The following is a 17469-nucleotide window of genomic DNA, read 5'->3' on the forward strand; positions in this document are numbered from 1 at the left end:
CATGCCCTGCCTTTTGCCTGAAAGAAAAACACTCCACCAGCATCCTCAAGACCTATTTGTTCATGTGTATGGCTATACAACAATGGCTATTATTGTCACTTTCCCCTCAAGACCTCCCTCAAGTTCATGTTGTTGCTCTAATTACCCCGTCTCAGATTTGCTCTCCTCCTCACATCTCTCTGGTATGGCCTTGAATGCTGTCCCCTTGTGGATATTGATGACAGAATGGATAGGCAAGTGTATTTCGCACTTGGGGAAAGCCGAGGGGTGAGAGGAAGGAGAAAGGAAAAAGGGAGGGAGAATAGGAACAAGAGAGAGATTGCTAGAGAGTTACAATCATTCCATTTTCTAAATAGAATAGAAGAATGAACGTTAGATTTCACATGCCAGGATCTAAAGAATTATCCCTGAAAGGAAGAGAAATCTATGTGATTAGTTTTCCGTGTTAGTTGGTATACTCTGCACTTATATATCAAAGGAGAGACAGAAAAAAAGTAAAAAGTTAATTTCAGATTGATAAATACACCTTTTGCATCCTAGTCAAAAACTGCCTGAGCTAAAAAAACACTGAATCATCCTCTAGTCCACATACTAAAATTCTAAAAAAATATATGGGTCAGGTATTTTTTCCTGGTGAAAAACCATATGTATCTTTCACTATGAAATTTTTAAAGTAATAACTCATCTATATTTATATTTTACTTTATTTTCATTTTACTTAAGATAATTAGTTCCAGAATCGGATTGGTAACTCAAAATTATCTTAACGAGGTCTACACACACACACACACACACACACACACACACACACCTGTTTTTCTCTCAACATTTTATTTAATAGGAAATTACCAACAGATCATCCTGGTTCATTGGTATCTAATTCTTGTCTCCCTTGCCCATGAATTATTATTTCTTTTCTCTTCAAAAGAAAATGAAAGAAATCTAACCATAGTTGTTGCCACACTTAACTGATGTTCCTTCTATATGAAAAGGATTTTTAAAAATTGCTCTTTCTCTGCATTTTTGCTACTACTCATGCTACCATTACATCCCTTCTTTATTGAAAATAGAAATATGTGATATGTGTTATTTGACATTAAAAAGACCAGGACTCTCACTTCTGGAAAGGATAGACACATAGGCATCTCTCAGATTTATTTGGCAACTGTAGCTTGAGTATTTGTTTTGTGTCTTCTGATGTTGTGTTTGTGTGTGTGTGTTTTTAACTACCTTAAAGTTAATTTCTTTATAACACTTTCCCTTAAGTAGTATTGCATATTTCTAAGCTATTAGTAAATAAAACTACTAGATCCTCTTCAGTCAAATGAAATTCTCTTATTTTAGATCTTCAAATAAATATAGAATCATTCTCTTAAAATAGACTGGAATGGAAGTATGGGGACAAAATGATCAGTTATGCTATAAACTTTTCACAAGAACAGTTTTAAGTCAGCAGTGTCCAGTAAAACTTTCTGCAAAGTTGGAAATGTTTTGTAGCTTCATTGTCGAAAATTGTAACTACCAGCCATGTGTGCTATTACACATTTGAAATATGGCTCAAGCAACAGAGGAACTGAATTTTTACTTTTATTTAATTTTAATTTTAATAGCTACATGTGGCTTGTTTCACCTTATTGGAGAGTGTAGGTTAAGTAAAACAAAGAATATATGCAAGTAATACAAAACAATATATTCTGCACATCCATGACTTTTGAGTCCAAGTTTGAACTGGAGATGATTGTCCTCCTTCTCCCTTACCCTAAATATAATTCCCAAAATAAAACGGAATTCAAATGGCCTTTATCAGAAATAAAAGATTCCTGCCTTAGTAGTAAGGTAGAGGACAGGTTATATTAAAGTACTTTAGAGTAGTTATTGCTTCCTTTAAGTCTATATGTCACTTGATATATATTCAGGTATATATCTTTTTTTTTTTTAAGTTAACAGAACAAAACTCAAATAATATATAAAAACAATTGACCTAGCAAGACCATACATGTATTGCACTGCTTAAATATAAAACAGGGAGAAAAATTTTACTTTGTAAATACTTTAACCATAGTCAGGGTCTCATTTAGGGATGTTTTAGTATTAATGATTAGTAGTTTCAAATCAGAAGAGACCTTAAACCCATGTCTATGACAGTGGTGATTGAACTGATTGATTACAACATCTTCTTTCAAATAAATATTGATTATAATCAAGTCTGCATTCCCATTGGCCCTAATGGTGGTCTTGACAGAACCCTGGGCACTTGAACTGACTAAACCCTGTCTGGATATAAATATTTTAAATGCATGGCCATTCAGTTATAATTATTATTTTTCTTCAAACCTTTACTCCTCTTGATTTTCTACCTCCTTGGTTAATATTTATGCCTTCCGGAAAGTTAAGTAAGTGATGTATGTGTCTGTTTCTACATGTAATAAAAATAGATAGCATGGTTGGGGGTGGCGGGGTGGGAGACTTGTATTTGTGTTTATTGTTTCTGATTTGCAGAGCTCAGAGTGAGGTGCTTACGCAGACAGTCCACAAAGCTAAGATATCAGTAGGCTGTTTGCTGTAAGCACATGTTCAATTATTAAAATAGTCGACATTTTATGTCTGATAGCCTTAGCGAGGTCATGACATTAATTTATCCAGAGAATTGTGGGCAACTGTCTAGAAAAAATAATAGCAAAAAGAACACAGATGTTGGAAAGCCAGAAAAAAAAAAAAAGGAAAAAGAAAAAGATGGCTCTCTGAGCAAAGAGACTTTAAGAGATGACCAGTAGATTTAGAAGTAGAACAGGAAGAAGTAGAACAGGAAGAAGGCAGCAGGAGTCTCACTGTTACTCACAATCAGTATTTAAAGCTATGCTGTGTATGCATTAATTTCTGTTATAGTTTTTCATTAAATTCTAAACTTGAACACTATTCCCGAATTTCTGGTTTCTGCAATCTAATTTCTTGTTATTTGTCGCTTCAGTGCTCCGTGATTCTTTGCTTTTTATTCTCTGTTCCTTTCTTCCCCTTCATTCCCCGCCCACTTCTCATTTCTGCATTTCCTTTTCTTCCTCCCTTTCTTATTCTTTTCCTTCCTTTCTCTCTCTCATGAGAGTGTGTACTTAATTCCATGTTTCCATCAGGCACCAACTTATTTTTTGTGTGTGTGTTTTTTGTTTCTGCGCTTGAGTTTTTCTTTTCCTTTTTGTTCAAATCAGGAGCCTCTAGGAGCTGATTTTAGAGATACATATCAGCCTGCACACGTTTCTTTTCTCTTTATGGGTTGTGTGATGTTTTCTTTGGAAGCTCTGAAAATGGTTGTCCTTCATGTTTGTTGCCACAGATCTGTTGCCAAACTGCTACCTTAGTTGGTCCTGCAGTGCCGCAGTGCATGCTGGGATCTGTCTGTGTGAGTAAACTGGAATTTCAGCAGCACCAGACAGCACTGAAATTGGCTTGAGAATTGCTGTACTTCTCTTCCCTTTGTATGGATTTCTTGTATGCTGCAGAGTCACCAATGGCTAGATCTCTCTGGCAAGTAATTCAGAAATATTGCTCACGTAGAAAGGAAAGGTAGGCAGTTTACCACATTCTGTCATTAAAGGGAACAATTGAAGAACAAAGGAACTGGATAAATACCTATATACTGCCTTTTGTGTTGTGAAACACAGTGGCACAAGCATAACTGTGTTCAGCCAAATATTTCACTTCCTTTTATAACAATGCATATAGATTGTTTTCATGTAGGTACACAAATCCATATTTTGTGTAAACATATATTCAATATTTAATTATAGCCTGCAGACATTTCTTAATCTCAAAAACTTTTACACACGTATTACATACTAACACTCAACTATTTGTTATTCTTTTTTAAAGTTCATATATCAAAAAAAAAATATATATATACTAATAGCTTGTTGGTTGATTTCGTTCCAGCAACTTAAGATTTCAACACAGTTTAAATCATATTGATGATTCAGATGCTGGCAGATCTTATAATTCTTGTGAAATGAGAGCATAGCTAATAAAAATATTAAGCAATTATTTTTATTAAAATCGTAATTTTTTTCATTATTAAATAGAAATGATTGATGTATACAGATCAGTCTCACTCATGTGTCTCTTGGGCTGTTTGGGGGCTTCACAGAGAACTGGAAAGATTCCTTTTGCCCTTTTGCAGGGAGGTGGGGGCGGGGAAAAAAGGCAAAGAGTGAAGTATAGGACTCTTAAAGAACTGCTGGCATTATTTCTCTTCTATCACATGTGAGTCTGGATGCCTGCTTCCTGAGGTAGCGGACCCAGGATGAGATTGTGTCGGAGCCTGTTTCCACAACTGCATTTAGAGATCTGTCTTATTGATTAGGGAGGGGAAGGGGTGGAGGTGGGAGTGTGAGATGAGGGCAGGACCAACTGACTACTGGCGAACTGAACCACAAGATATTTTCTTCCTGAAAGATGTCAAACAACTGAGACTCAGCCACAGAGAAAGTAGAAAAGTGGAAAAATAAGGAGACCCTGGAAGAAATGAAGGCATTTCTTATTAAAGCGCTGGGGCTTTTTTCTTTTCACTCCTTTTCTTTCTTTCGGTTCTCTTTTTTTTCTTCCATCATCTGACCTGCAAAGGCTAGAGTGACAGCGTCATGCAAATGCTGCAGTCCCGCAGGTCTGGGAGAGGGTGGATGCTAGACTGTGAGTTAATGTTAATGATGAGCGCAGTGAAAATACCAGCCGCTGCCACCCCCTGCACACAGAGCGCTCTGAGTCAGCATCAGATGCTTTGCCTCGCCTCTCGCAGGCTGTCTGTATGCCTGCGCGCGCGCGTGCTCGCTCGGGCATCCGTGTCTAGCCGAGGGGAGGGGGTGGCGTGTGAGTGCGTGGAGGGTAAAAGCCAGTCAGTCAGTGAGAAGCAAAGGTACGTTGGAGAGCAACTAAAATCTGACTGATTTCCATCTTTGGAGCATCAGATGTATTCCCTAAGGAGGATGGGTCTCCGTGATGGGGGTGGTATAATTATGTTAATGTCATATTTATGGAGGGGTGAGATTTTTCATTCTAATAATTGGTTGAATGCTATGGTCAAAAATTGTAAAGCCATATTCAGTTTTAAGGAAAAGCATGGACTTATATCTAAGGACTGTTTTATTTTTTGCTTTTTGTGAGTGCTGCTTTTTTGTTTGATTTTTAAAAAAAACTATTTACTATTTTTAGTCATAACTGATTCAGTATGGAAAAATCAAATGATAAACAGAAAAAGATCTTATATAATGATGCATTACATCATGGAGCAGAATATTTAAAGTCTTACAAGGCAAAGTAAAGATCTGGACAGGGGGTGGGGGTGGGGAATGGAAAGGGGTGTGGTACTAGGGTGGAGGAGGGGGGCCAGTTAGCAAATATTTTGTTCAGCATAGCTTTCCTTACAGCTTACTTGGAAATGGATGATTCACCTGTTCTACAGGAAAACATTCTAATTCTTTCCGTTTTGTTTTTTGTTTTTTTTTTTTCCTCCTCCTCTTTTCCCTTTTAAGATCAACCACTTCAGAAGAACCAGATTCCACTTCTGTGGCCAGGACTTTTATGTTATGGCTGGTCCGATGGTTTTGCCCTTCGTTCTATGCTACTAAACCTTGGATCATTCCTAAAGTACAAATTCTGTTCTCGAACCACAAACAAGGCTAAAAGATCGAAGGAAATTCAGTGAATACAGGATTGGGATTGTGCATTTTCAAAAGTATTGAGCTTTCTAATGCAACTATTTCAGATATAGAATCTTTTTTTTTTTTTTTTTTTTTGCTTATCGTGTTGCCAGCATTTTAAGTTACGTGTATTAAGTGGCATTGCTCAAATAGCTACAGAGTATGCATGGGAATATTTGCTGTCTGGATAGTTTGGAGATTGAAAGAGAAAAATCAAGCTTCAGAGGTATTAAATTATGACATGCAGAAAAGTTTTTTGTTTTATTCTTAACTGCAACAGTATATATTTATATCAGATTTAAAGTGTTATATGTCCTGGGCCCACCTTAACAGTTGTGCTGTATAGAAGTGTTATGGGAAGCAAAATTTCAATCAGGGTCCCATTAACTGGGATGTAATCCTTCTTTGATGTAATAGAGGCTATGGTATTGCTGTACAAGTCTGCTAGAAACAGATTTTTAACCCATTTTTAGTCTTTTTCTTTGGATCTAATGCAATGACTCTTAACTGTTCATTGTTTGCATTGTTTCTCATATTCTTCTTTATTTAAAGGTTTGGAATTAATCTGTAAATGGTTGTCGTGAATATTCAGCTCATCCTAACTTTTATATATCCTATATATTTCTTCATATGTATTTTAATTACTATTTAAAGGGAAAAGTTTAACTGAACCCAACTGTAATTTCTCAGCTAGCCTTATAACTGGAAGAAGAATTCTACCTCATCAAATCAGACTTTTCCTAGTCCCTGAGACCCTAACTTGTGAGGTATTTTAGTAACATCACAAGTCAGGCTCTTGGGACCTAGGCGGAGGGGAACCAGCAGCTTTGGACCTTATTGATTGTCTGCAGTTACCACCAGAACAAAAGAACATACATAGATTCTGCCTAGAAGAAAAGAACAATGCTCTTCTTTATAATCAGCAATGTTTTCACCATGACCCACCCCCAAAAATACTATTTTCAGAAACTGTACTCTAAAGTGATTACAGAGTTTCACTGAATCGCATTTATATTATAATGGCCATATAAAAGCAATATAAGGTATCCGTGTAAGAAGCAAAATTACAATACAAGTGTAAAAATGCTACTTTTAGTATATTTTAAGGTGGCTGGTCGAAGAGAATACCTCCTTGGATAATAATGGAGAGAGTGGTTTATATATGTATAACTTTTTTCATATACATAGAATATATACATTAGCTACTTAAATCATGTATGTCTCCACGTAACTATGGCTCAGAATATATAATATATAGCTATAATCATGCTTGAGGCCTAGAAATAAAATGATTTACAATCTTCTCTACTGACCCTATTAGATTTTACTACTGATTTAAAAAGAATACTGCTTTATATTTGGTATTTGTTGTCAGAGTTTTCCTTAGTTTTCTAACCAGACAAAATACTTTACATGTCTTTTTATAATAAGACATTTCCTTGTTATAAGAGTTCAAGTGAGAGCTATCAATAACTAGCAAAAATATGGTACCTTTTAGTTTTTATATTTTAGTTTCTATACCTCATGGACCTATTGAGATAAATCAGTGAACACTACTTATCAAATCAGGCTCTAATTCATCTATCAGCTGAATCTTAAATGTATAGTGTTATAAGAATTTTATTTTCTTAAGAGGTAACTATTTCACCTATAACTAATGTGTCATATTTGAACATTAGTAGCCATTGGAACATCAAATAAGTAATATTTTGAAATAGAATCAATATATCCAATCTGTTTAAGAATTTTACAATAATACTGCTGATATTAAGATTCAAAATGGACACTTTCCATAATAGAAGAAACAAAGCAATTTTACTCTTTTAACTCTAATGCTTTGCATGGGTACTATAAATTTATATCTTCTGCATTGTTAAAATAAATTTGTGAATGTGTTTTAGAATACTGTATGGAGTCTTTGTTCATCTTTTCATTGAATGTGTTATAATTACTTATGATTTGAAATATCACAGAATACAGGTTACCCATGAGTTATATTTCTTAAAAAATTGACTTTACAATATCATAAACATATTTGTCATCTATATACGGCACATAGGATATGTTTAAGCATGTATTCACACTGTACCTATTCAGATTTCTTAGTTATATTACTTATTTCATTTCTCCAGAATCTTGAAATTTTAAGTATGTGCAATGTGTGTATATAAACATATGTTTTAAAACTGTAAATGAAAGGAGGTAATCTAAACAGCAAAGGTTTTTGGTAGTATTAATCTTTTACTTCTTTTAACTTCATTCTCATTGTAATTGAACATTTTTAAAGCATATGTTTCATAATACAAAGATATCTGTATATGTATATATATATTAAGTACACAGAAACTTGATTATGCTTTATAACAATGTTTACACAAAGGATCAGAAACTATAATACTTCTTATGTAAAACAATATCACATACAAGTATATGTTTACAGACACCTGTTTTAATATAATCATAAATAATATGTATAAGATGTTCCATCAGTGTAGTTCCAAAATAATGTGAAGGATAGATATTTATTGCTATATGATATTAGATATAAGCTATTTCCAATGCAATATTTTCTTTTATGTTATCATATTTATGAACCACACTATATATTAATTTCTGTTACATAGAAGAAAGGTACCAAAGCTAAATTTAGAATGTAATGATGTTTATTTCCCATAAACATATATAAAATATATATTTTTTACTAATCGTCATGTATTCTTTGAGCCCTCCCTTTGTACTTTTCCTATATATACACGTTTTTTTTGAGAGCATCATTGATAAAGCTTTTCTCTTACTCCAGAAAGGTGAGTAAAGATGTGAGTGGGTGACTATGTTTATATAAACTTCTTTATGCTGTATCTAGATAGATGGACACTTTTTCTGTATTTGGATCGTAACTGTCAAGGGATAATATTGTTTCGGGACTGTATAATATGATTTGGAAAATCAGATCATACTAAGCTTAAAATAAGAGGAGAGATCTACAACAAAGAGCGAGGAAATGATGTGTGTTGCATACAGAAAAAGCAGTGATATTAACAATTCGATGGCTTCCTGGTTGGGAGACCAGCCTGAGCCAGACGCATATATTAAGGGCTGGCTGCTGCGGATGCGAGCTTGTTCAATGCGGTGGAAATGAGGGATCACCTCCTCTTTGACACCAGCTTATTTTTACATTTTAATTTTGAAATAGCAAATCACTGTTTTACATAAGTATGCTAACCCCTATTTGATTCTTTTCCTTTCTCACATTGTTTGTTAATTTACTATGAACTTCAAGTTCCTTTTTTTAAAATATCATCACTCACCTCAAACATCTATCAAAGACCAGTGAAGTATTAGTTTTTCTTTTGTCTCTTTTGTATTGCTCTGGTAAGATTGTGATGCTCATGCTTTTAACTTTAAAAATCTGTGAGGAAAACATCAATTTTCCAAAATGGCAGTTTTTAAAACCTTTTAGGATCCATCAAGGAAGCCACTTCTGGAATTTTACCAAATATGATATGATTATAATTCATTTCAGGGTTCATAGGATCAATATCTTTCTTAGTTTAAAAGTCCTTAACACTTTAGTGTTCCAGTGAAGCTATAGAAGAGGTGTAGAGATATTCTAAAATCATTTAAGCATAGGCTACATTAATAGTGTTTAGAAGAGGTTTAAGACTCTCAGGGGAATTATAGTACAAGTTAATTACTAATGAAATTAGAAAAGGTGTATACTACCTTAAATTCCTCTTCAAAAGGAAATGCTGGTACATGTTGAATTCACCTGATAAATGTGTAAACAGTTTTACAAACTGCCCTATTTAAATGAGTTTCAAGAAGAGCAGGATATAAAGGGTTAGCTAACGCCCAAATTTTCTTGCCATTTACGCATGCAGTGCAGCCTAGGTTTCTGTAGGCAGCAAATGCAGGCATCATTTTGATATCTTGGATTATTGTCTTTGATTTCTTACTATTCATTTAATTTAACACTCACATCCCAGCGATCTCTTAATGATGGTATTTGGAAAGGAAAATAAAGTTCCTAATAGAGAGAACTTTTAAAAAATCCTGGCCATTTGTAAGCATTTGAAAAATAGACTCTTTAGAGTAGCTTTGCAACTACATATTTACTGTGCAGAAACTTAAGTAGTATTCTTATCTGTCATCTCCGTATTTGGTTTTCTGATCTATAAGTGACCGAACACACATTGAGACGTTTATATATGTGTGTGTAGATACATGATAGATAGATAGATAGATAGATAGATAGATAGATAGATAGATAGATAGATAGATTTTAAGTCTTAGCAAAAACAGCATAAAAATTGAGACATCATCATAAAATCATTCATATTTTTTTAGTGAGTGATTTTCAGTTTTTATTGAATGTTACTTTTCCCCCACATCTTCCCATGTTAAATGTAGCTTTATAAGGTGAAGTGCATTACTAGCCAATAATATTAACTTGTATGCAATGTTTTTACTTGTGGAAGTTTAAAAGCAGGTGGAACTTGAAGATAATTGAGATTGAGTGAATTTAAGGTTAAATAGTTTTATTTTATGTAATCAGTCAGTTAATTCCAAGCCTATTTTATAGAAAATTTAAAAGTGAAAAATTCTCATGGTCAAATACATTTTTCATTGTTGATATAAGTAATGCGATTTTTAAATTTATTCCCTTAATAATTAATTCCTAAACAAACAAAAAAGTGTAAGAATGATCATGGATTATATCTATTAGGTCAGTTAGATAAGAATAATGATCCCTAGGTTTTTTCTTGGCCTTCTAATGTTTTGGGAGTGTTTTGGGTTCTTTTATGTAGGCAGATTTAACCATTCATTTTTTTCTAAGAAATTTCTCCCTTTCTATTGGTAGGTGTCTGATGATTTGTGAGCACCAAGTGACCATTCTGTGGAATCATCTTTCCTTGCCTTTGAATTAGCTTTCCTTAGACCATGAGTCAACATCAGTATTTTATGCATCCAAATTGGTAGGTCTTTCTTGAAACTCTTCTATATATTTTTCTGGTCATATTAAGTGAATTTTGAGAAATTAAAGGTTTACATTGTGATTGTCTTTCCAGTTTCCAAACATCTTCAGTAAGAGATTTGGGTGGTGTTGAAACACTAGCTAGCAGAAGCATTTCGTTTTGTAGGATTTAAAAATGTAATGTCTTTCTCATAGAAGACTTCCTATTCTTAGCGAGGATGGGGGGTTGGGGGGCAACGTGGCCGTGGCTAAGTTATTACTCTGTTGTTCATCATACTAAAAGCCCAGCCTGTGCATTTGTAAACCTTGGGGAGGTTTCTACATTAGACAGCATTTTTTGTTGGGGGATTACACCACAGTCGGTTCCCTTTACTTTTCTCTCTTTTCCTGGCCCCCCTCCACCCAACATGGAGCCTTTTCAACTTCTTCAAAGAAGTGGGGGAAAAAAGTAGACTCTTTATTAATGGCAGAAAACAAACTGGCTGCTGGACTTCCGAGACAGCCTTCTAATAATAAAGCAGAGTAGGCACTGCGACAAAGAATTCTTGAATGTACTAAATATATAAGGAAGCCTATTTAAATTCACCAGAGGGGCTTAGAGGACAAGCAGCAGAAAGTTTAGAATTCAATTCAAGCCATGCCAGAAAATGAAAATGTACTTAAAAAAGGATTTCTGAAACAATTGTTCAAAGACATGTCAACTTTTAAGGTTCTTTCTAGAATAATGAAATTCGTACTCTAATTTCTGTGGTGATTTTTTCAATTAGAAAGGGAAAATGATTAACAGAATCTCAGAGGAATTATACCTTATGTTTAAAGAAAATGCTTTTTTTTTCCATAGGGTGTGTTTCAGTGAGGGCCACTTAGTGCATTGACTAAACTCATCCAAATATACACACACGACAAAGAGATGATGTATTTTTCAGCAATTAGGTATATCATAATCCTACTTTGGAATAAAGATATTCGACTTGTATGTTCTTTCTAGTTCATTTCCTTCCATTCAAGTCAATGATTTATGTTTTGAATAAATGCAAGGAACTAATTCTGAAAGAGCAAACTGCTGATAAATGATAGGACTAGGCAATGCTAAATTTGAGAGATTAAAAAAAAAATGATTTCTACCTTATCTCTTACTTACTAGCTTACAAAGAGCTCTTTAGCTTTTATTTATCTATAAAACATGCTTCTATAAGGAGTACCCACATCTATAAGAATATATATCTTATTAGGCCTAATGTCGAGGTAAAGAACAGCTTATAAGGTTCATTTAAAGGCCAGTACAGACTTGACTCAGGGATGAAATTTTTAGCAGAGTTTTTCCTAGTATCTTTTAGAATCAATACAGATATTGGAAAAAAATTATCATTCTTTATCTCAGAGATTACAAATTGTAAAGATGATGGAAGCTTGAACTCTCTATGACACATCTTTATTGTCATTGTGGAGAGATCTTCATCAGTACATAAATATAATTTATCAACTCAAAATAAGCTGTTGATACAATATTTCATGCATTCATTCACAAATGTATATCCAGCATAAAAAAAACTCAGTGAATTAAGGCTGTATCAACACATGGAACCCCTATGGCCATTTAAGACTTGATCACTTAGCAAAATTTGATTGATTTTAAAATGAAATGTCAGATGTATGAATATTAGTTATAGATATTAAATATTTAATGATAATTTAATTTAATGCACTATAAAAACATAGCCTGAATCATCAATTACCAAACAACTGAATTGATTTATATTGGCTTAAAAATCTTAATGACATTTTAATACCAAGGACTTCAGTATACTTTATGGTTGATCAGTGAAATAATCCAAGTAAATTCCTTAGCCCAGTTCCTAGCACCAAGAAAACTTTCAATGAATATTAGCTTATTTATTACTGTTTAGGTCTTAGCATTTGCCTTTGTTAAACATATTATTTTTTTCATCACTAAAATTTACTGGATATAGACGGTCCTATAGGGTGAAAGGCAGACCACAGTAGGAAATCATTCCAGCTCCTGGGCACTCAAAAATCATATACTCTAAATATCTTTATCAAATACTTCTGGAGTGTAGACTTTAGGAAAGAAAAAGAGAAATTATGCTGTCAAACAGCTTGTGATCCACAAAAGATATCTTTCCTTTGTCCAACATATTTTGTCCTTTTAGTGGGCTTTAGCATTTTATAAAGCCTGTAATTTAGCAGTTTTATTCTGTTTTATATTTTACAGATAAACATTCTATGTGGTTTGTCTTATTTTCTAGTTGTAGCTCAGATAACCTACCAAAATGCTTTGAGTTGTTTTGGATAAGACATGGGTGGGGTATTGTTAGAATTTTGCAGTGCCTAGATTCTCTTCATATTATTCCCTATACTATATAATAGTTTTTAAAAACCGTAGATTGACTAGGAATATTAATAATTATAGTTTATAAAACTGGCATTTCCAGAATAATTAAACAAAATGCAGTATATATATATATATATATATATATATATATATATATATATATATATATGATTTCTATCCCTCAAAAAAAAGAAACCATATTTTTTTTTAAGTTAGGTTGAATATAATGGTATTAATCATGCAAAGTTTCATGAAGTGGGAATTAACATTAATTTGTCAAAGGTCCAAAATATTCTAATTGTGCTATTCTCTGGGAATTAACAAAATATGCAGAGTAAACTTGGATTTTTAGACTTGCATCATAAACGCCACCATTGAACTTGACAAGTGAAGTAAAAGGTAGAACACTAGAATTCTAACAACATTTCTACCACTAGTTATCTTATAAAACTGACCCTTTATCCTTTTTACTTTCCCAATTTACAGCTGATTTATGAAATAAGAATGGGGAAGAAGATGATTTTAAAGTTTCTTACATGTAAAAAATTAGTATGTCATAAGATAGTTGGATATTTTTCCATCACACGGGATATTTTGAGTTAAAGGGGTAGGAAAGGATAGCCTTTGTTTAAATCATTACATTAATTACTCTTTCAGTAGCAAAAGATCAAAACCCAGATCAAACTAGTTTAAGAAAAACAGGAAGCTGTATGTGTATCATCATCTCCTCCTTCTCCTCTTCCTTCACCTCATCCCTTTCCTCCTTTTCTTATTCTCTTGCTTCTCCTCCTCTCTTCTTCCTCCCTGGTCCTCTCTTGTGCCCCTTTCCCTTCCCCTCCCCCTATCCTTATCCTTATCTTTATCCTCTTCTCAGTAGCGCTCTCTCTCTCTCTCTCTCTCTCTCTCTCTCTCTCTCTCTCTCTCTCTCTCTCTTCTCTCTCTCTCTCCAATGTGTTGACTTTATTTTCAGGTGGTTGACTTCATTCTCACCTTCTTCCTGTGTGTTGAAAAAAATGGCAACTGGCAATTCTAGACATGCATTACACATCATTCCTAGAGCTTATGATTCCAGAAGGAAAAATAAAAAGGTTCTCTCTACCCCTACATCAATTTCATTTCTCAGAAGATTCTGATTGTCTTGTTTTGCAGACACATCTCTGTCCAGATGAGAGTTTCGCAGGTTGGACAGCCTGTGGAGGGAGGCAAAACACAGTTAACCTAGCAAGGTTAATGTCAAAGGCTTTAAAAGAATTCCAAAGCAGGCAAAAATGTAAAAGGAATCCAAACAACCACGACTAGTTTCTAAATCACTCAGTATAATTATATATATAGGCTCCTGTGAAATATGTTTGTCTTGGTAAACTTAGTGGAGTCTATCCTCATATAGGCAATATTATTTAGCCCTAACAAGCTCTTTACAACATTATAACTATGAAACATTTGCAGCAGCAAATCTCAACCTTGAGTATCATGAAGAGTCAATACATTTTATTAATTTTTCCATAATCATTTACTATATGGCATGCATGCATGCATCAGGAAAGTCAGCATTGGGACTCATTTAGGAATGTGACATTTTAAAAATTATTTAGGATTATTAGAAATGGGAGTTTGGTAAAGAAGGGATGGTGATTATATTCTGTAATGTCTAGTGACTCTCCTCTGCCACCATATGTTTAGGCTGTCCTGTTACAGCGAATTTTATATCCTTTCCACTTTTACCTCCAATATTAGGGAGCATTATATTAATGATTCTTGAAAATATTTTATTTTGGTTTGTGAATTGAGTTCTTCCTTTCTATTATCTTCTACTAGTTTTATATCTCATGGTATGACCTGGGCAGTTTTAAATATTTTACTATCCAGAACTATTTAAGGGATCTTTATTGATGAGAAAAAGATTAATTTGTTCTGAACAATGATTCTAATACAAAACATTCTGCTGGTTTTTATTTGTGTGTTTGTGTGTGATGCAGATGAGCAATGCTGTAAATATAATTTAAAGGGTTTGAAAATTGATTTTAATATCACAATTCTTCTTCCTAATTAATTAAATTACAAATTTATGGTATGGTTTTCAGTATATTAAAATAAGTTGTCATATTTGGAACATCTGTTTATGCTCCTACTATGAGTATGTGTTTCTAACTGTCTGAAGCATAGATAGCCATAAATAATATTTGTTATTTAGTCTGTGGAAGTATGATAACTATTTGCTCCCACAATGCTTGTTTATTTCCTACAGAGTGAATCTTCCAGATTGTATTTTATCGTATCTTTATCAAAATGGAATAAAAAAGAGTAGGATTTTAGTTGAGCCTTGCTGATTGGTTAAGAAAAGCAATGGTTCTTATTGGCAGACTTTCCAGACGCTGTACCGTGGCTCGAGACAGTCAGCTGGTACTATCACTTTTTCTTAACTATAAATCACAGTCTTGTAATGGCCCAGGCTGACACCTTGACATTTTCGAGAAGAGTAAAAGACCTGATTTGAATGGAAATCAATTTCATTTCACAAATCTTGGGTAACTACTCCAAGCCTTTCCTTGTGTCTTCTTAAAACTTATTTGGGATTTTCATGAACATCAGAGGATTATTTGAGTGTTATATCATCACTTCTTTTAGCTGTTAAACCATATTCTTACTTCCTTCTTCAATCTCAATATGGATAAATTGATTTTTAAAATTTTATATAAGAAAAATTCACCAATACACCAGATTTTATTTTAAATATGATGTATTGGTAGCTTAAAAACATGGCAGTAGCAGCAACTGCTATTTAGTTTTGCAAACTTTTTGTAAAATGTGCTGTGATTTAAAAAATCCAAGCTGTGTACACACGTACCTAGGTTAACCTTTGATTATTGAATAATATACATGTATAATGCCAATTATGGACTGATTTTGAACTTCAACCAAGCAGATCTCATGCCTGGAAACCTCTAAAAGGTATTTTTACTTTTATATTCTTGCACATAAAAAGAAGGTTCAGTATTCTAGAATCAATGAGGAAGAGCGTGTATTTAATTGTGTTAGGAGGGTCAAGCATTAAACTCTGCCTCGATTTTTTGACCATTCAACCCAAGTGGCATAGAAATAACCACACTTGACTCGAGTGAAAAATTCTTATAGGATATTTTAGGAGCTTGACATTGAATGTTTAAAAAAACAAATTAACCTACTCTGTTATGTCTTTTACCTTTAGGAAAACACTACAGTTTCTTTTAAAACCGTAGAGTGAAAAAATGTCTACTTCCTTAGAATTTTTTTTATTAAATTTATTGGGGTGACATTGGTTTATAAAGTTATATAGATTCAAGTGTACAATTCTATAACATATCATCTATATATTGTGTGTTCACCATCCGAAGTCAAATTTCTTTCTGTCACCCTATGTTTGACCCTCTTTACCCTTTTTATCTTCCACTAACCCTTTGATAACCACTGAATTGTAGTCTGTGTCTATGATTTTTTTGCTTATTTGTTTGTCTTATTAGTTTGTTGCTTTCAGTTTTATATCCCTTAAATGAGTTATAAGATTCTTAGTGGAGGCTAAAACCACCCCAAAATTAAGAACCACTAGTGATAGTTAATGTGAAAAGGAGGAGGTAAATGTGAGAAATCTCATAACTGCGTAATTAAGAGAATTAAATAACTGAGTAGATTGCATGGGGATACAAATTGTAGCAAGGCAGAAAGGCGATAGCTTTTTAAATTTTATTTATTTATGTATTTTACCTTTTGACGCTAGAAGAATAAGAATCATGGTAATCCTTTTGTGAACCAGCATCAGATCCCCCCCTTGGCTCCTATTTTAGTTAATACAACTTTGATATCAGCCACATTGGATTCATCGTGTGAATGTGACACCCAGAGATAGATGTCAAACAAGTAATGGAAAATTTGAAGGTGATTACATAGTTTTGAAAATCATTCTCACGGAAATCTAGTTGAACTCTTTGAAGTCAAGAACCTAGGATTCTGCTATATTGTTTCTCTCTTTGAATGACTTCCATTTTCCAGGTAATCTCAAGATGTCCACTGGTGCTCCACCATGTTGTTCACTTTCAAACAGTAGTAATAAGAAGAGAAAAATAAGGACACTACACTTCTTTTTAAAGAAAATGTCTGTAATTGTTATACACACCTTCCAATATACGTGTAACTTAGTCACCTGGTACACACACAAAGCTTTTGGAGAGTGGGTACATAGGACTGTAGACTTTATTCTGGGTAGTCATTCAGCGAGTGAAGGACCAGAGAAAAAAGGGGAGAAATGATATTGCAGAAAAACAAGCAATCTCTGTCAGAGTGAACATAAACAATTTTGAAGCATTCGATGATTAATGAAGCAAAGTCATAATATAGAAAAATTTTATCTGGACCTTCAATCTAAGTAACAGATTTTGGTTGAAAACAAGGAGGCATTTCTTTATACCATATACTTTTATGAAAAT

The 17469-nt window shown here is 33.6% G+C and overlaps 1 long non-coding RNA gene across 5 annotated transcripts in view; it reads left to right on the plus strand.

The window, feature by feature from the left end:
* LOC308488727 overlaps positions 1-17469 on the plus strand; it is a 521148-nt gene that overhangs the window by 353590 nt on the left and 150089 nt on the right. For 2 of the 5 annotated variants that reach the window (XR_013991941.1, XR_013991942.1), the window contains exons 1-3: positions 4837-4900; positions 5517-5910; positions 10546-10660. This is a non-coding gene — a long non-coding RNA (uncharacterized lncRNA). Of the gene's footprint in view, positions 1-4836; positions 4901-5516; positions 5911-10545; positions 10661-17469 lie in introns of those variants that run through there. The other 3 variants (XR_013991939.1, XR_013991940.1, XR_013991943.1) reach the window with 2 other exon arrangements.

Source organism: Rhinolophus hipposideros (assembly GCF_964194185.1).
Source record: "Rhinolophus hipposideros genome assembly, chromosome: 2".
Taxonomy (NCBI): domain Eukaryota; kingdom Metazoa; phylum Chordata; class Mammalia; order Chiroptera; family Rhinolophidae; genus Rhinolophus; species Rhinolophus hipposideros.